The 21,132-nt window shown below is 32.3% G+C and overlaps 1 long non-coding RNA gene across 1 annotated transcript; it reads left to right on the top strand.

The window, feature by feature from the left end:
* The first annotated feature begins 825 nt into the window (after positions 1-825).
* LOC124450405 lies at positions 826-20,131 on the top strand. Its single transcript, XR_006949962.1, has 15 exons — positions 826-903; positions 6,431-6,530; positions 8,441-8,549; positions 9,161-10,147; positions 10,321-10,453; positions 10,519-11,541; positions 11,634-11,809; positions 12,674-12,853; positions 12,933-13,003; positions 13,480-14,351; positions 15,406-15,462; positions 16,109-16,179; positions 17,162-17,237; positions 17,918-18,009; positions 19,855-20,131. It is a non-coding gene; the product is annotated as an uncharacterized LOC124450405 (long non-coding RNA).
* The last annotated feature ends 1,001 nt before the right edge of the window (positions 20,132-21,132 follow it).

Below are 21,132 nucleotides of genomic sequence, written 5' to 3'. Positions count from 1 at the left end.
TAATGTTACGATAAGGCATGAACTATGATCGCTATTTTTTAACTAATATGTATGTGGTCGCGTTGTTTATATTAAATCTCTTCATCCGTTTGTTGAGTATATGACATGTAAAGTACTAAAGCAAGCATAAATTTGTTCACACGGTTGTCTTACTTCTAAAACGAAGGTAAATTTAGAAAAATTAAACGATATTTTAGAACTACATTACCGACATAACAAATTAGCTAAAGCAACATCTCGATAAAGTATGACTAAACATGCATGAGAAATCATATCTAAATTGATATACCAAGTTTCTAACTATTGACAATAAGATGCATGGTTAAGGTTTACTTTCATTGAATCCTTTACTGTTGTATCTACAGTGTTTTTATTGATCATAAGTAGTTATAATTGCGTGCAGTTGATGTTTGCCACGTATTCCTAATTTACAATGGTTTATTCAATAATAAAGGTTTTTTATAATATGAACTGACTTATGCAAGAATATACATGTATGGAATTTTTGATCAATGAAGGGAAAAAATCCATTCACAGTTTCGAAAATCGTGTCTTAATCATTGGCATTCAAATCCTCTCTTAGATAGGTGATTCTCTATTCCTGAGTTAAAACTTGTGAAACTTTATAAGATTTAGCAGTAGTCTTTTGGAATTTGACGAATCTCAATCTTATTATGTACTCTGCATGAGGTTCTTATTCATGTATTTTTATTTCTGTAACAATTGTTTTTAGTCAGTGATGTATACTTAGTTATATAACTAGAATGTTTTACATAGATGTCATTAATGTTTTATTATACTGTTTGTTGAAGGAGATCCTGACTCACTCTTCATCTTCGCTCGCTATTTACAAGTGTTTATGTAATAAAACTTACATGGATAAAAGATTGATGTAACAATAAGGTATGAATTATGATCACCATTTTTCAACTGATATGTATGTGGTCGTGTACTAATTCAAATTATTTCAGTAGTTTTCAGTATAATGTGCTACATATATGTAGCAAGACACCTAATTTACAAAGATAAGCATTTACACACATTTATCCTTTACCCATACACATTCATCCTTCACCATTACAAAATACACAAGTAATTCAAAATCAAACATTTTATATTAAGAATTATACATTAAAATGATCTAACTTCTAACCAAGCTATAGGAACATTGTATTAAATGGGTAAACAGACAAATTTACAAAAGGAATGATACCTGAATTATGTGGGATATTCACGACGAATAATATACCAACACTGCCAATAAGTTTATTGACATGGATTGAAACAATAACTATAACATATTTTTGTTAGCTGTTTACACACGTCTGATAAGAAGTAGGGGCATTGTTATGTGACTTTACTTTTACCAATAAATATACTAGCTTCATGTTTAGATATTTGACTCATTCATATTATTTTTTTATGCATACAACCTTTGTGCTTACTTTGTACATGCCATGATGACATTTAGAATTACAACAAGGGAACGAATTAATAACAATATAGCTTTCATAGTTGCTTGATCACAAAGATCAACTTTGCAAAAAGCAACTACCTTGCTTCATTATTTTATAAACTTCGTGTTTTAATACAATAGAAAGCAGTGAAAGGTTTTACTGAGCTACATGATGGTCGCCAAATAAAATACGCGCCTTTTGTTTATGATTTGTGTATTTTCGTCCCGTTTTTCGCATCAAAAATTGCATCGTGACATGAAGTAATGTGTGTTCTTAAACAAAAGCCGCTGAGGGCATGCGCGGGCATGATGATGAGTGCGAATCATTGAGTTCTATAATAACTGTAGCGACTATCTCAAGCGCGGCCTTAGATATCTGATGTAGCCAAAAAATGGCGGAATTCTCCGTTGCCGCTGAGATTTACCGAAATTGACCGCTTTTCGGAAAATTTCACAATTTCCCACTCCTTCCTTAGGAAAGAGTGAGGAAAATGTATGTGTGCATTTGGGATTCGGCAAGCAATTTTTTGATGAAAATCAAGGTAAAAGCCTTAAATTCATAACAGCGAGTCAACTGTGGTTGTCAGTTATCTGCTCCTACGAGGATGCATTTATAACTTTCGACGAAATAGCTATATGTCGGCTACACATGAATAAATGCAGATGGGCGTCGTTCTTTTACCAGCGTCAAACTTGTTTGATCGATTAAACTCTTTAGTCTATACAAAAAAGTATATCATAGTTCATCTCCACAGTGGTTCACGAGAGAGAAGTTAGCTTATTTGTTATCATTGCTATTTTGCTTCTTTTCGTGGAAAGGCAATGGCTTTTTTCGCCACAATTGTAGGATTTTTACTTGTTTTTTAAAAAAGTAAATATTAAATCTCTGGATATTTACGGATTTTCTGTAATTGAGTTTCATATTAAATTTCAAAAGGACTAAAGTCTGCATAGGTTTGGTAAATGAAAACAAACAATATTGTATAGAAATTACTTTAAGTAACCTTTTTGTGATGTTCTGAAGTGCAACTGCATCAAATACTTTTAAAGTTGTAGCACATTTTGATTTTGTTGTATTGATATATGAATTGAGCAAAATGCAAATAATCATCAAAACACTTATGCTTCCAATGGTGTTTATAATTCATTTTTAGTTTTAATACTTCTACCCTTCTTTTTCACTTTGTTTTGTTTTTCCTATATTTGCAATATAAGTGCACAATTTAAATGATTAACACAGTTTTCACGTCAATAATAAATTTCATTAGCAGTTAATAGTGCATTTTGTTGTCTGAGTATCCACATCTGGTGTTTTCTTCATACAAGAATGATGAAGAGCAAGTAGATATGTCATAGCAAGGCAATATAACCAAATGAATTAAATACCTATAGTGTACTTTTATTCTAGAAGCTTAAAAGCTTTTTAGAAATTATAAAGTTATTGGATTATATTACCTGCATATCATCAATCTCATGAAAAGAAATAAGAAGCAAAAAGTTTGTAGAAAAGCTTTGAAAAGTGAAAAAACTTTTCTTTAAAAAAGCAGCAATAATGCATATGATAAATCTCCATTCTGTACTCTAATAGGTAAATAAGCTCAAATTTTTCGTAAAGAAATATAAGAAATATATAAGAAATATACAGTACAGTGACTTTAAAGGTTTCATCACTGAATCTTTAATCCTTCAGTATAGTGCATTAGATATTAGTAACATATAAACAACACTCAACTAAATATTTTGATAAAAATATGACATGATTTAAACTTTAAGTTACATAAAACCCAATGGCTTATACAGTTTGAAGCGTCATATCTGCATCGAGTCATCATCAATCTCAGTACAAATGTTTACATAGACACAAACTTTATGGCCTTCCTATTTTATATGTTTGTGAATTGACATTTCATTAAGCATCAAAACACACACAACCTTCTTGCCATCTTTCTTTGGTTCATGAACTTTAACTTCAAAGCATTCAAGGCATCCTTAGTGAATCCACTGTCTCCATCCATAGAATTTGACCATGATCAAATTAAATAACTCTGGATAGGGCAGACAATAAATCAATTATCTTTACAGCATTATCATTTTTTAAGACTCTGCCTGGTCAATAACATCTTCTAGTCATCTTTACTCCTTGGTCTTCCCTGCATGTTGTCAGCAAATCGAACATAACAAGCTCTGCTCCGAATCATGGGTACTGTTTAGACTGATCATTTCTTTTTGATACTTATTCACAGAGCAAAATGTGTGCAGGGTCTTTTTTGCTTTAGGGAACTATTTTGCAAATAAATGGGTAAATTTACGATTTCATGCATTAACAAATGACAGAAAAGTATGCAGAATTTAATAAACAAAAACAGGAAAACATCAGTATATTTGGAGTTCAAGTCAGTCTTAAAAAAACGATCTTTACTATGTATTTTATGGCTTTTCAAGTGCATGTATAATTGCTTTTCAATCGTTGACGGACTAAAAAAACAAGCAACTATCTCACCTGTGAGAAGCGATATGTTCCTTTTTGTGGAAACTATGACATCCAACAATTGAACGATTGAAGTGTTGGCATTATAAGAAATGCCAAAAAAGATATCGTCACAGAATATGGAACTAACGCTATCCGCATTCTGTGATATCATGTTTGTTTTTGAAAAATTCTTTATAATATACTATAGACACCAGGGGGAGGTCGAGAATATTATTTTTCTGCAAAGCGATCATTTCAGCGGAAATACGTCCGTTGGCCATCATTTTTTTGGCGACCTCGCCCCAGTAAGGTTAGCCGCTTCAGTTATTATAGAACTCAATGGTGTGAATTTGAATTTGTTTCAATGAATTTGAATCTGGTGTGATAATATTCAAATTGGTGCAATGAATTTCAATTTGGTGCGATGATATTCAATTTGGTGTGATAAATTTAACTTTAGCGTAATGATTTAAAGTTGACGTTTCCCTTGTTGGCCACCGTAAGTTCTAGAACTGGCCAGCTATTTAATAGCTTGCACTAAGCGTATATAAAATGAATGATGATCTCTCCTATACGTTTTGACAATTTGATAACTGCTTTTATTATATTACGAGCAAATAAAATAACAGGAAATAAGCTAGTAAATTACTTTTCACTTTTTTTACGTGCCAATAATATACAACTAAAAATTGATTATATCAATAGATAAAAGATTGAAGCATGGCATAAGTTTTTACTCTTTTCAAGTGACTGTCCACTAAAATAGTAAAACCTCAAATTTTAAAGTAAATTAATTCACAGTGCGGCTGTTGTCTCACCAAAATCTGCATTAGCGTTAGCCGAAGCGTTATTTTCTTTTGGATCATCAGCACTGCCTGCCTAAGTAAAAAAGTCATTGGTTTCGGAATTCCATGATTGCAAAAAAGTCGCAATTCAATAGTTGTGCATAAGAGTACTCACTTTATCCCTCATCAGAGTATCCACCAATAGATGACTCGTCTTCTAAGGACTCATCACCTGAATCTTCACAATAAAACGATTTGTTGTCAGTGGATTTACAATGAGACGATTTGGGATTTGAGTATTCTGTATGAGCAAAAAGAGTTGCTGGTCATTGAGATGCTCACCTTCATCTTCTTGTAAGAAACCATTTCCCACTTGAGGGCTATTACTCGTAATTATATTCTAAATAAAGAATGTTTATTATGATGTTAAAAATAAAGGATTTCTCAATTGTTGAGTTGCAATATTTTTGTAACTGTTACTATTTTAACTGTCTTCATTTCTAACAATGATATATTGATAAAAGTATTTATGTCAAAGTTTAGACGAGAATCCCATAAGTTGTTCATGGAAAATACTGGTATTCTTTCAATGGCTCCCTAAGAAGTTAAGGCGTCTTTAAAATGAAAATCTAGCACCTTCTGATAAAATAATTATAATCTTTAACAATTTTTCAGAAGTTATTTAAATATAACAATGAATAGTTACTTTGCCATCTTCAATGGTCTGACCTAAAATTTTTGAGCCTGACATGCACTGAATGTGATAGGTAATATTTTGCAAATTAATTTTAGAAACCAAAATGTAATCAGTGTTTTATATTCTTGCTGCATATACTACTTTCCTAACTTTCATGCCATGATTAAAAAGATATTTTTAAGCCAATTTGTCACACACTCACTGTAATTTAACACGTCTAATATTGCATATGTTGTGTAATGAACGATCTTTATTTTAATGAAATCATTTTAGAATTATATAAAATTTTTTTTTTGGAGGGTTATACAAAGACGATTGAAAAGTCGGGAGAAACGGAAAATTGCGTGGCAAGCACACACACAACGAGCAAGTGTTTCCAAGTAATTTTGAGTTTCTCCCAAACTTTCACAAGTGTTTTTATAACTTTATAGAAACAAGTAAAATGTTTTCTATTCCCTTTATAAAGTAGTTTTTAAAAACAATGTTGAAAAGGTAAATTTTTTGATTTTAATGTTGTTAATATATGTATTGTTTATATATTTTCCTTTTGAATTTGCTGCCCAAACCAAATAACCAGTGATTTTATTGCTGCTTCAATATTTTCACACAAATTTGAATATTGCCAGCAAATGATGCACTTTAAAAACATAAAATATAATTTCCTTGAAATGTTACGCGTAAAACAATTATCGTAAAACTATATTATATTCTAACGATTTGACCAATCTTGCATAAACGCTGAAATTCGTTTATCAACTGTAGAAATTCAGTAAGAACACATCAAACATGAAAAAGTTATGAACTTGACTTACCATAATACGTAAATTCCAGCATAGAATTGATGATGTAAACGCTACCATCATCAAGCAATTACGAATGTAAGGTAATAAATCTAGAACAAAGAACTTGATGAAGAATTCCAATATATTCAACACATTCATTTTGATATCTACAAAAAATAATAATTTGTAAAGATTTATATTATATATTTTTACCACTAAGCTCTTTACTTCTCATTTCAGGCATTTTTTGCTAAAATTCAAAGCATTTGTCATCTATTACTCTGGCTGGACTTCTTTGATGTGAACGATGTGTATAGCACAAAAAGTACAAAAGTATATGGTATGTGTTTCATTTTAAGCTTGGTTTCCTGTCTTCAAAACCTAGTGTGCTTTTAGCTAAAGTTGCACATTGTCATTGTTTTTGTTTATGCCACCTATTTCTCCACCTGAAAATTGTTCAGATGGTGTGTTGCCATTCGTTTGCAATTTATTTTTAAAATTAAGACTGGAAAGCCAATACTGTGTCTGCATTTAGTATTTTTCTCATGCGACCATCATCTGATAAAAATGCATAAATGTGCATGCACAGACCTCAAAATCGACAAAAATTCTTAAAACACTAAAGGTTAGCAATAATTTAGTAGACACAATTAGTGGCGTCACCAGGGAGGTAACTGTGAGAAGACTAGTCCTTCCAAAGACCACTTTTTATATGTTAGAAATCATGGAAAAAATGAAGGGGAAGAAGGGGAAAGTGCAATGAATCAAACTTCAAATTGCAATAAAAATAGTTGCTTCCTTTAAACGATCACATAACAAAGCCAGTATAATAAACAGCAATCTTCAAGCATAGTTGTCTATAAGATTGCATTGAATACACTTAACACATATCTAACAGAAAGCTGCTCTTTTAAAACACATGGCTTTAGATCATTAGATACCTGCCCAAAAAAATTAGCGTCTTAGAGAATATACAATCAAATATTTTTTATGGGACCTTTGACCATTTCATTGCCTTATCTAGTCTAAACAACCTGATGACACCACTGAAAACAATGACGAAAAGAAAGTTCCCCTTAAGATATATTACTAGCTATTTATTCTGCGTATTTAAACGAGTCCCAGATAATGAAGTGATTTGCAAAGTGTCTTGCATGTGAAGAATGGAATCACTTGTGCTTTGAAAAAGATGTCATCTCTTGAATACAAAAATAGCCAATATAGAAATTCGCTTTGAATAGTGATATAATAACTTTCACTAGTCATTCAAAAATATTATTGGTTAGTAACCATTATCTTAAAACCAGAGTATCTTATCATAAAAGAGCAATCGCAATTGAGCTTCTGGAGACTGGTTGTCATTCGTTTAAGATTTACAATAGTCTACCGAAAGGGAAGCTATCTTTTTGTGTTTATAGTGTCTATACATAATGGAAGAACTAGCTTATATTAGTTATAGTTTATATATTGTAACACTGGAATTAAAATTTTGGTACCTGAAAACGACCCTTTTTCTTCTCTTTTGCGACCAAAGGTATGACACATTGAACGAGTTTTGAGGTCTGTTATTTTAATGGCTGAATCTACAACGCCCTAGCGTATCAGGGCGCATGCGCGCTTATGAATTTGCTGCTCGATAAACGCAAGCACGCATGCGCCATGTTACATTTGCTAATTTTATTGTCCGTAAAGTGCCTTTATAATTTTTAAATAGTTTTTAAAAACAATGTTGAAAAGGCAAATTTTTCGATTTGAATAACATGTATTGTTTATATATTTTCCTTTTGAATTTGCTGCCCAAACCAAATAACCAGTGATTTTATTGCTGCTTCAATATTTTCTCACAAATTTGAACATTGCCGGAAAATGCTGCCCTTTTAAAACATGAAGTATAATTTCCTAGAAATATTACGCGTGAAATAATAATCGTAAAACCATAATAAATTCTAACGATTTGACCAATCTTGCATAAACGCTGAAATTCGTTTATCAACTGTAGAAATTCAGTAAGAAAACATCAAACATTTAAAAGTTATGAACTTAACTTACCAAAATACGTAAATTCCAGCATAGAATTGATGATGTAAACGCTACCGTCATCAAGCAATTACGAATGTAATGGAATAAATGTAGAACAAAGAACTTCATGAAGTATTCCAAGACATTCATTTTGATGTCGATAAAAAATAATAATTTGTAAAGATTTATATTATACATTTTTACCACTAAGCTCTTTACTTCTCATTTCAGGCATTTTTTGCAAAAATTCAAAGCATTTGTACTTACTGTCATCTATTACTCTGGCTGGACTTCTTTGATGTGCACGGTGTGTATAGCACAAAAAGTACGAAAGAATATGGTATGTGTTTCATTTTAAGCTTGGTTTCCTGTCTTCAAAACCTAGTGTGCTTTTAGCTAAAGGTGCACATTACCATTGTTTTTGTTTATGCCACCTATTTCTCCATCTGAAAATTGTTCAGATGGTGTGTTGCCTTTCGTTTGCAATTTATTTTTAAAAAGAAGACTGGAAAGCCAATACTGTGTCTGCATTTAGTATTTTTTCTCATGCAACCATCATCTGATAAAAATGCATAAATGTGCATGCACAGACCTCAAAATCAACAAAAATACTGAAAACACCAAAGGTTAGCAATAATTTAGTAGACACAATTAGCATACGAACAACAAGGATGGAAAGCAAACAACACAAGAAACAAAAAATCTTCATATGAAGCTAGATTGTTTCTACAATGGGGAGGTTAGTTAATCCTGTACAAGCAAATCAATTTTAACTCCGGAAAATGCGAAATGTCGTCAAACGATATAATTGGAGCATTTTACTAGTGATTGTTTTAGGAGCTAGTTTCATTTAAATGGTTATGCGTCGGCTTACGTCAGGCACCGCAATACATTATTGCTACTTATTAATTTATAAGTCAAAGATTACAATTATTGATTATTGTTCTGTAGATGATGTGGTGGAAGAGTTTATGAAAGATACTGAAGATATGCAAGTAAATATAACAGTTACATAAAGGATGCAGCATCAGCACTGGAATCAGACAGTTTCACTGTTTTCACTGTTTCACTGAAATACTTGGCTTTGGTAATTTATCCAAACTTGCATTGACTTCAGCACAAGCCATGCAAAAAATGCAACATACACCACAGTTTAAGCAGATAGAAAGTTATGATGTACATCCTGAATGTCCAAGCAAAGAATACAACAAAAATGCTGATAAAGACATTGTAAGCATTGAAGAGTAGGTCTCATTATATATTTTCACTAGATAAGACGTACATTTTAGTATTTTCACCCAAATTTGCATTCTCTTGACAACAGACCAAGACACAAGTGCGAAATATAAAGCAAAGAAATTTATCGTTCTATAGCAACTCCGTCAGCAACATCATTTATGTTTTGCGCCAGTTCTTAAGGTGAAAACAAGCCATTCAGTAACCATGATAACAAATGATTTTGCTACAACTGTGATGAACATCACATTCGGAAAAGATAACCTTATCCTAGTTATATCCATTAATCTTCTTTTGAGCTTTGCCATCATTTTTCTGCGCACATTAGCGGTTTTTCAGGTTTATCAACGCATGAGTCTCTAGGATACAGCAAATCAACTTGTAATCATAAACATCATTTTCTTTTCCCTGTATTGCAAGTCCTGTCAACAAAAAATACTAGACAGTAGAAACAATAAAAGTATTGTAGGAGTTGGTGATAGTAGAGATGACAGTATGGGTCATTAAAAAAATATTGCATGTGCACAGTATACAATTAGCTCCATTATTTCATTTGTTGTGATTCACATGAGAACTAGATGATAAAAATCAAAGATTAACCTTTTAATTGTATGTTTATGCAACCTTTACATATTAAGCAGAACTGTACAGAAATGGGAGACCTTGGCCACTATGAAGCAATTGTTTGTTTTTTTATCACTGGTATGATAACAACATTTATTTCTAATAGCCATGCAACTATCACTAAGTATACAAGAGAAACATTTATTTGAATATATGTAATGATAATGGCATATGAAAAAACAGCCATTCCGACTTTCTTTGATTGATGACATAATTGGGAAATGTAAAGTTTATATAATTACCTTGCACAGGAAGGAATGACATGCTGTCACTAAATGGAGGAAAGGTATTGGATGTTATTTTTATTGGACTGCTACGTCAAAATTATCTGATACTAATACAATATTGGTGAAAATTTCAAGGCATGGATTTGGCTCACTAGGGGTAATATGCAGTTTACATTTATACAACTTTATTAGGTAACTGCAATGAAGTATTTTTCTCTTTAGGTTAGGTTTTATTGCATATAAAAAGCTAAAAGAAGCACAAGAGGCCACGAACAATTGGTTAAACAATTATCTTCTACAGCACAAATAAGGTGTTCAGAAAGATATCTTTCAGTTTTTAATATTTTGCTCCAAAGATGATTCATTATTCTTATCAGCTGGAATGCTTTGCAGGTGTAGCTTAACAAAATATCAATAACATATCTATTGAAATATTTAATAATGCTTTGCGTGTGACATCCAATACATCCTGACAGCCTAACATTTCAGTGGTAGAAGGAAAATGTAAAACCGAGGATGTTAAGAGCCCACAGTAAATTACCAAATGCGAAATTGCTAGCAAAAATCTGAAATAATGGAGCTAGCATATATTGTATAAACAATGAGGCCTCCTGTCATCACATAAATAATACATTATAACATTGCTTACTTTGCTCTGGGCTTTTAGTATCAAGAACTCATTTGTTCGAACTTCGAAGAAACTTTGTGAAAGCCATAATAGTCTATAATATAAACGGTATTGATCAATCTTCTTACTGGTCACACTCCCACTTGAACGAAGTATTCAGTTGAGTTTCATATTGATGCAAGTAATCCGTATCGGATTCGCAAATCGCTATCAAACAATGAATCCAAATAGATCGAGAAAAAACATTTACATATATTCAAATTCATTTCTTCCCAGAATGATTTCGTCATTTCCCCTCAAACAATTCGCGCTCTTTCCTGACATGCTTTCATAGTTATATGGCGGCAACAAAAGGTCGACAGTGGAAATGTCAGTGTATTTTGTGTCGTGTAATTGAACTGTTACCGTAGTGAATCATAATGTTTGATTTAAATTGTGTACATGGAAACAGACCGGGGCAGTGCATAATCGAAATTTGAGCGAACTGGAAGAATCTGTTTGTATGTCCAATGCTACCAGAGGCAAAGCGTGCCGCGTGGATGACATACACTGGACTAATCTTCCCCTAATCGTTGTTCATGGAAACTGCTAATATAATGGAAAAAATAACAGCGAAGGTAAAATATTTGCGATTAAAGCATTGAATGATTGTGGACAGTTAAAAGAGTTGATGGTTACAAAATTGTCGTGAAATTCTTTATCTCTGTAGTGAAATTTGAGCTCCTTATCATGTGACAACTGTAATAGAAGGTATGCAGAAATCTTTCAAAATCAGTAGGTGGTACAATGAAATAAATCACAAATCAGCTCAAGAGGTGGACAAGTCTGTTTGGCAGATATGTGACATGGATGGATTTACATGGTGGTGCAGTGTGCTAATTAACGGTGTGCAATGTGATTTTTTACATAAATAGGAGACCCTTGATATAGGGCTAACCTCTGGGTTTCCTTTTTCTTAGTAATTACGTATTTACATGTTGTTCTGAAATAAAGTATTGTGAATTGTGAATGTGCAATTTGCACATCGTTTTAGCTAAAATGAAAACAATAGCACATCACTTTTTCAATTGATGTGCAAAAATCAACGCTTTTAACGAAAAACATTGTCGTAAATCATATGAATTTGTTCATGTTTAAAAATATTAAATTAGCAATTAGCGCTATATAATAATTAACGTAATATCGATTTGATTATGGATATAAAGAAACACTTCTGTCAAAAAAATTGCACATCGTTTTTTCTGAACTAATTCCCACACTGGTGGTGCATGGGGTACCACACCCCTAACACTAGATTTCACCCCCTAACTAAAATGTTCGTTCCTCTAACGAACATTTTAATTACCACTCCCCAATTTTTAGTGAAACATATCAGCAGTATGGTTGAGTTTTTCAGGGCAAAATTACTACTTTCTACACAACCTTTGATGGCTACACTACTAGACCACCATAAATTATAGACCCTTACAATGTCTTACATCACTTCCTTACCAGCACCCCCCCAAAAAAATGTTAGCAGCACCTCTGTAAAGAATATGAAAATTTGTCCTTAGAGATGTCAAACTTAAATGTATTTTCTTAATATCTAGCATGGTCTATGTAAGTCTGAAATTAATAGGGGAAAGTAAGCATGGATGAACTCATTATTTTGGTGGGCTCCCTAACAGCCACCCCCCCCTCGTCTGGTTCAGCCGCTCCTTAAACTACATGTTTCACTTGTAAATAAATCTACTTTATTCATATTTTTAGGTGTTTTCAAACATTTTCAGGTTGAGGTTAGTCAACATTAATGATCATCTCTTACCTCAAGTTATTATGCTGCAACTAGGATTTGTAGTTAATGAAGAAATGTTCTAAACAAGATAAAAAGATATTATTGTGGTGCAGAATCTTGAAGCTGTCTATTCTTTGTGCATTAAAGCAATTATTGTTTGTAATTTTATGCAAATTCAGATGCAAACATAACTATTAGCTTGTGATCATTTGTTCAAATTATATCTTATTTCAGGACTTAAGTCGAAGTTGAGTGGTCTAAAACCAACTAAAACTCACTGACAATTCTAATCATGGCTTTACTTGGTGAGTGCTCATTGCATATCTCTCAAAAATTATGAAGTGCAAAATTAAGTTACTCAAAATGCTTAAATTCATCCTTTGTGCACTTGACCACCATTTTTGCTCAATATAACCTTGATTTAAAAATTTTTCTTTTGGTGTGGTTTCTCTTTTAAAATTTGTAGTAGCCACAATCTGCAAGTAAGCATATGGGAACGTGATGTTTGCCTTAAAATGTTACCTTAGAGAGCATTTCATTGCATATCAGCATTTCAATCAAGCTTGAGTTGCCAAGAATATATGCCAGGCTTCTAAACAATTTGATATTATTTATGAAACAATATTTTTCGTCGACACCACCTTGAACATGAGAATGTAGAAATCTTTTCTACTAATTTCATCAACTGTAGCACCAACTTTCAAATAAAGAAGCCCTAGTACCTCTGGTCTGTGGCAAACCATGATGTTAAAAAATGACTATACCTTTTCCTTTGTTATAGGATCTGTATTGTATGATTTATTAGCAGAAAATACACATCAAAAAATTTCGCTCTTTTCGCATGCAACCAACTGATAAAGAATATTCTAATACGTACCATTGTGTACATTTCGCGATCTAAAGTACGGAGATCGCTGGCGTGCGGTTGTACTATTAACGTAGTGACATATAAATGTACCTTCGTTAGAATGTTAGTGTAATAAATCATCAAAATGCGTTTTCCTAGACGAAAATGCGATTGTAACAATGTTTTGAAAATAACAAATCAGCTTATTTACCAACATTCTGTTTATAATCATCTATCGTTAATTGCAAATTTATTGATGTGAAGTAAAACATACTTTAAAAAGTGCGCATTTTGTGTAATTCTATAGAATTCCAATCTTATCTTCCGAAGAATCCGAACTTTTTGATCTTCTTTCCTAGACTCCGATAATTCTCTTTGTTGAAACGCGTAGGTGGTTAAAAGTACTGTTTGAACGCGAAATTTCCCGCCCCTCTTTGATTGGGTGATTTCGTTGATACAATCGTAGATTTAAATATGTTATTGGTCGATATCAGCTTAAGCCAAAACATTTGCAACATATCACCTCCCCCCTCCCCTCCCCCCTTACAAAGCAAAAGTCTTGGTGCTCATGCCAGCGGAAGTAGTCAAATACGTGTTAAACTTTTTTCTTACTCTTGTGTATTTGTCATCGTTTATTTGGTTGTTTGGTTGTATGAGCTATGAAAAATTATATGTGTGTATGAATTTATGAAATGAAAGAGAAAAGAAATAGTCAGAATGTACGCGCGAGCGATGCAATTTTCAAACGTCGCATGCTTCATGATTCCGTAAACACATCGTCATCAATGTCTGTAAAACGTACATTGGTAAGTAAAGTTTTGTAATGATTTATAATATAGATTTTGAACAAAATTATCTGGCGAGTGCATTTTATTTTATATTTGGTCATAAGTGAAACAGTAATTTTGAACATTTTATGTATTATGCTTTACAATGTTGTTTTTGTTATTGGCGTTTAGTTGAGAAGGACCTAAAAGGCAAAACATTTGTTTTTTTTTATTCATTTTATTTTAAGTTTTAATTTATCAATGCTGCATTCGTTTATGTGTTAAATGAGACAACACATCTTTGAATATAATGGTAGCAAAATATTTAAACAAAAGCAACAACCTCAGTTTGGATTTAATCAAATTAATGCCCAATACAATTATATTTTCAAAAATTTAAAATACTTTGAGACTTATTATAAAGTTACCAGTCACACAACATCTCTTACTAATCTTGCATTCTGAAATATCTGTTGAAACATGGCATTTTTTCCTTCTTCACAAAACACTGTATGTGTTGGTTTTATAAACTGTTATGTGTATGTATGTATGATCTCCAAAGCACCAGATTAATTATGGATTTAAAATAAACAACAAAATTTTTTATTATAAACATGTTTCGACTTTCCAGTCTACTAAAGTTGACTTAATGTAAGTTGATGTTTATAATAAAAAAGTTGTTGTTTATTTTAAATGCCTTATTGTTATATGTGTTGAGTTTTTAATTCACCCGACCATTTAATACAGTTTTGAACAATGAAAAATCAAATTTGAATCTTAGAAAAGGTGACCATGTCTACTTAATATAGGTGGATTGTTCAATAAAGGTCACTTAAATAGTATTTATATTTTGAACTTTTGGGACATTACCACACGATTGCAAAAAATAAGCACTGTATGAAAAAAAGCATGCTCCAAACAGATGTTTTCAAACAAAGTCACTTTCTTACATAATTCATTCATATTTAAATTGATATGCATCAAGATTGTTCAGTTGTAGGGAAAAGTGTTTCAGTTCCTAAGTCCCTGACATAAAACAACTATATTACAATAAACCAAGCACCCACAAAGTAATAAAAAAATTTCATTTTAGATAATTCACTTAAGAAAGACGGCCACAAAATATTCCAGTGCCACATCTTCCTCTATGGTATGTCAAAACTACACATTATTATTCCCAATTGCTAATTATTGCTCTAACTAGTAAATCAAATGAATACAATATTTGTCACATTATCACTGTCTTGAGAAATTACATTTTTATTGTCTTTCACATGTATAAATATTGTGCTTTAGCAGGTTACAGGGTGGGGCTCACAAACTTTAGATTTAACTCCCAAAAATAAATTGCACACTCCTGTCGGAAACATTTTAACTCCCTCAATTTTTAGCGAAACAAATCAGTTGAACTGAGTTTTTCTGGGCAATTTTTCAACTTTCTTTAATATCTTTGGTGGCTGCACTACCTGACCTCCCCTAAAATCTTCACTTTTATTGTCGTCATTTTTCTTTACCAATTGACTATTAAATTAGCCTTTTAATATCCAGTATCTTCTTGCGTGTAGCATTTACTGTGAAATAAAATATTTCTCTACCAAAGTCTTATGCTGTATATTGTGGAATAATTCTTGTGAAACCAAAAATTCTTTCATCAAATTGACTAATTCTCGTCAATTATTGAAAGAAATTAGGTTAATTAGTGTGAGTTTATACACATCATATTTAATCATATAGTATTTCTAGTCACGCAGAGATCATATGACATTCTTCCTGAGATCAATACTTTCATTTTCTAGTCATCGTTTTCATTGGAGAAGACGCCTTACGAAAATTTCGATAAAATTGTGCAAAACATTTTCATCAAAAGGTAAATATCATGTATTGAGTATTTGTTGTTCGAATTTCAGTGACATAAGTAAAGTACATGGGAACGAACTCCTGAATTCAAATTCCAGTTTGTCACAAATTGTTAAGATTATTTCCGTGAACATTCGCTATCTATATGTTGCTAAAAGTTTCATAAATTGTATGAATTATTGTAAGCAATGCAAAATTGCATGCGATCCCAAAGACTAGTCAATATAAATCACCGTTAGTTACTGCTTGTGATTAAGAATTTAACTAAAAGCAGCTTCCACAAGATTGAAATATCTTCGAGTGTTCGACAGAAGATAAAAATCATTTAATAAACATTCGCTCCTAGAAATGTTTGGACATAACACTTCCCAAATTTGAATTTATTGTTACATGTTTCGTTGTACTAATCACTGCAATGTTTGATGAATTTTTGATATTCGTTTTTTAAGTAACAATAGTTGATATATGTGATTCTACAGTTGTTTTGATGTGAAATGAGCAAACGCGCGCTATGCATGATGGTTGTTGGCAAATTCTATTTCAAAAATCGAAAGAGTTTGTGAAAATATATCTGTTGAGATTCAATTTTATTCTTAAGGTGTCGACAGCAGTGGACTGCATTTTATTTTATCGCTTAGAATCATCAGTCAACATATTTATTTAAGAAATGACAAAAGGCTACTCTCCTTAACGGCTTTCCTTTTATTATGCACCACGTATGCGTTCGCAAAGAATTATGGGATTTTGTTACGACATAATGACGCATTTGCACATGTGACATTGTATAGTTCGCAATCTCTTATTTCGTCATGATCATTCTCGTTGAACAGAAATTATGCTCGTTATTGACTTTAATGCATGGCTATAAGCACGGTACGTATTACGTAGTTGCAACTCTAGATGATTTGTCGTCGATGTTTATTGAAATGAAATAATATTTTGAAGTCAAAATTGACCAATTCATCTAGTTTGACGTTTTTTTCTTTATACAGTGAATCATGAGCGCCGACGACGACGTTGATAACGTTGATCAACAAGAATTAAACAGTGTTTTATGTACTGAAGAAGGTAACATGTTTGAAATAATAAAGAATTTTAATTGAATTATCAACCTAAAGATAAGAGTCGAACATATCGTTTCAAAGATAACCATAAGCGTTTATTTTTTTCATATTTATTAAAATAAAGCAAGTGACGTTTGTCGTTTCGTCTTGACTCACGACATCTTGAAATGAGATGTAATTACTTAGATAGTTAAGGTGTGAGGTTTGTGTGGATGTGTACTTACAGTGCAAAGCTGATATTGAATATTGTTAGGAAATGTAAGAAAGATTGTACAAGATATAAGGGGGGGGAGTGAGTAATGGGGGGAAATTTACCATGAATAGAGCTGAGGGGATGTGCATTCTCCTAAGAGAAAAAAGGGAGTTATAGATAGTTGCTTCCTGTGAAAAGGCACACAGCAAAGTAAAAGTAATAAACAGAAACTTTTGAGCATCGTAGTAAGTCTATGTAATTAGTCTGAGATGTCTTGAGTCAAGACGAAACGTCGCTTGCTTTTTAAATAAATACTGAAAAATCAAATGCTGATGGCTTTCTCAAACACGATCTGTTGGGATCTTATCTTTATATTTAGAATTCGATTCACACCTAAAACCTCAATGGCAACATTGTAATTTTATAAATTCTTACTAATTGTTGTCCAGTCATATTTTCGATGTATTTGACATGTTTGACGTATTTTTTAGTTGCAACTGATTGTTGAAATTCATATTCCATTGGAATCCTACAGTGGCAGATACGGCCCTATGACCGCACGATTTGTCTCTGAATCGAGACAGTAAATATCAATATACTGTTCTTTCGAATTGCTAGAAATCCTACGGAGGTAATGGTTACCCCAAACGATTGGGAAAATTGAAAAACAACACAGTTAGAGAACGTTGCTAAATCGATCAGCGTACAAGGTTCGCAAAACCTTTGGTGGAAATAAGTAGTTTGACTTCCAATGATTTATCTAATGTCAAATTTTCACATGTTTGTAGATGTTGATCGTCCAGGTTAGTAGAGTCATGAGAAGGACTGTTTTGTTGTTGTTGACTGACGTTTTGACTTCCTTAGCAGTCGTCACCTTTAAAGTCAGGTTGACTTTCTCAGGACTTTACTAACCATGACGATCTACATCTAGAAACATGTAACGATACGTCCGGGTTTAAACCATTTACGTTTTACAGTTAAATTTTCGCAAATCATAATCATTGTTAGAGCGAAAATTTGTAACCGAGAAACTATTTTAAAATAGCTTGCGTCAAAATTGACACCAATAGATTGCATTTGGAATGCATAAGGTTAAAATATGGCATATGTTGTTCAAACTAATTAAGTTTTAGTAAATTTGGACGATTCCGTAATTATGACATTTTACATAAATCATCATGTATTTTTCTGTTTATAATGATTCAGGTTTTTTGGAAACTGAAATTTATACATAATTGAAGAGAGCTATAAAAAGGTATTCATAAACGAAAACAAAATAATCTGTGATTTGGAAGCTAATTGTTCGTGTACGCTTTTGCCAAATTCCTTAAAACTTCATTTTCTTGAACAAAGTGTGACATGTTTTATTCCTTTGTGTTTCAATTGCATTTAATTTTGTCATTTTGTGCGTGAGCTACTTCAAAAGCACTTCTCTGTAACACATTCCTCCCTCTAAAAAGGTTATTATTTGAAACAAATTTACTTAACTATCAGATGAACCATTGGAAGTCCAACTGCCTATTTCTACTTAAAATTTTTGCAAATATTGCGTGCTGATCAATTTAGCAAAGTATTTCGTCACTGACTATTTTTGTTACCCTCGCACATGCATCTCCAGTCACGGCCACGTGGTAAACGTTGATTTGTGAGGGAGGGTGTTGTTCATATATTCAATTGTGCCTGACTGATTTTTTAAAAGCGAGTTCTTTAATTTCTTAAAGTGCCTATGAAATGACAATGAACATTCTAAACCAGTTTATGCAGATCACTTTTAATTCTTGAGATATTGAGGTTTTGCTATGTCCGATATATCTAACTTGTGACGTCACATTGCATAATTAAAATTATTAGGTATATTTACTGATACTTTACTTCACAACGACAGAGTTCCTTTCATTGTGACGGGGTTAATGGTATAAAATGCTGCCTACTGGTATCAACCTGAAGTTGTCAGGAAACTGAAGAATATTTGAAACATTGTGGGAACATTATGCAGTATGACGTCACAAGTTAGATAAATTGGAAATAACAAAAACGTCAAAATCACGAGAATATGCATTTACTGTTTTAGAAAGTACACTGTAATTTCAAAGGTTCTAGTCATTGCAGACATAATTTAACTTGCAAAATTTTCGTTGCATTGGCACTTTCAGTAAATTGCTTTAAAAGAAATCTGGACGCAACTAAATATGTGAATAAGCCCCCCTCCCTCCTATAACTTTCTAGGACAGCCCTACTCACAGTTCACAGGGCCTGCCCTAAAGTGATCCATTTGACCTGTTCTCATTTTTCTTTAAGCTTGTTTACGATATATTCCACTATGACTTTCACGAGTCAATAGATTGGCTGTCTCTCACTACATACCGTTCTCGACTACATTTTCAAACAAATAAAAAACCTTTTTACTAATTTCTATAATTTCTGACAGAGGAATCCAATCAAGTTGATGATGCCAATTCACTCCAAGAAACAAATCAAGATGAACTAAATGGACTTGAATCAATAGACCTTGAGGTCAGCAATCTCTTTGAGGACAGCAGGCAGAATATGGACTGTCATCTTGATTTTATGTCGGTTCCTCCGGAACTTTGATGACTGTTATTTGTTATGGCATGTCGAAATACAATTTGTCTTTTTACAACCATTGAAATTGTTAATGATCATAAATATTACATCCATATGCAATTGTTTAGCAATCTCAATAATTGGGGAGAACGTATTCATACATGCTTGTGCTGCAGAATTAAATTCTTTTTGAAATCCATTGTTTTCTATAGATTAAGACATGCATTCATAATTTGTACCCTCCCACTTCCTCATCAACGAGTTTGCTTCGCCTCTGTTATGGAATAGACAGAGTAAATTAGAACATAAATAGAACATTTTTATCATTAGTCCATAGTAAAATGTAGACTTACTCAAGTAAGTTAATTAAGGTTCAAATATCGTCACGTCCAATATATTGCCAATATAATTAATAGGAAAGTACATACAGGTTAGAGATATTATGGGGAAAAACAACTTGATATTTTTTGTATCCAATAATATCTAGTCAAATAAGTAGAGGCACTCTATCTGTTGTAACCAAATAAGTTTTTTGTTGTCAATAAGTTATTGGAATTGTCAAGGTTGGCCGAGAAGTTCATTAATTATGAAAAAAGTAACAAATTCAATAACCATTGGGAATAATCAAGCATTGTAACCGTATCAAGCGTTGTATCTACAGTGTCTTTATTGATCATAAGTAATTATAATTGCGTGCAGTTGATGTTTGCCATGTATTCATAATTTTCAATGGTTTATTCAATAACAAAGGTTTTTTATAATATGAACTGATTTGTGCAAGAATATACATGTATAGAATTTTTGATTAATGAAGGGAAAAAATCCATTCACAGTTTTGAAAAGCGTGTCTTAATCATTGGTATTCAAATCCCGTCTTAGATGATTCGCTATTCCTGAGTTAAAACTTATGAAACTTTATAAGATTTAGCATTAGTCCTTTAAAATTTTACTAATCTCAATGTTCTTATGTACTCTGCATGAGGTTCTTATTTATGTATTTTCTTTTCTATAACAATTGTTTTTAGTCAGCGATGTATACTTAGTTATATAACTAGAATGTTCTACATAGATGTCATCAATGTTTTATTACACTGTTTGTTAAAGGAGGCTCTGACTCACTCTTCATTTTCGTTCGCTATTT

This window comes from Xenia sp. Carnegie-2017, unplaced genomic scaffold (genome assembly GCF_021976095.1).
Source record: "Xenia sp. Carnegie-2017 unplaced genomic scaffold, XeniaSp_v1 HiC_scaffold_24, whole genome shotgun sequence".
Classification (NCBI taxonomy): Eukaryota; Metazoa; Cnidaria; class Anthozoa; order Malacalcyonacea; family Xeniidae; genus Xenia; species Xenia sp. Carnegie-2017.
This window is presented reverse-complemented; position numbering and strand designations above follow the sequence as displayed.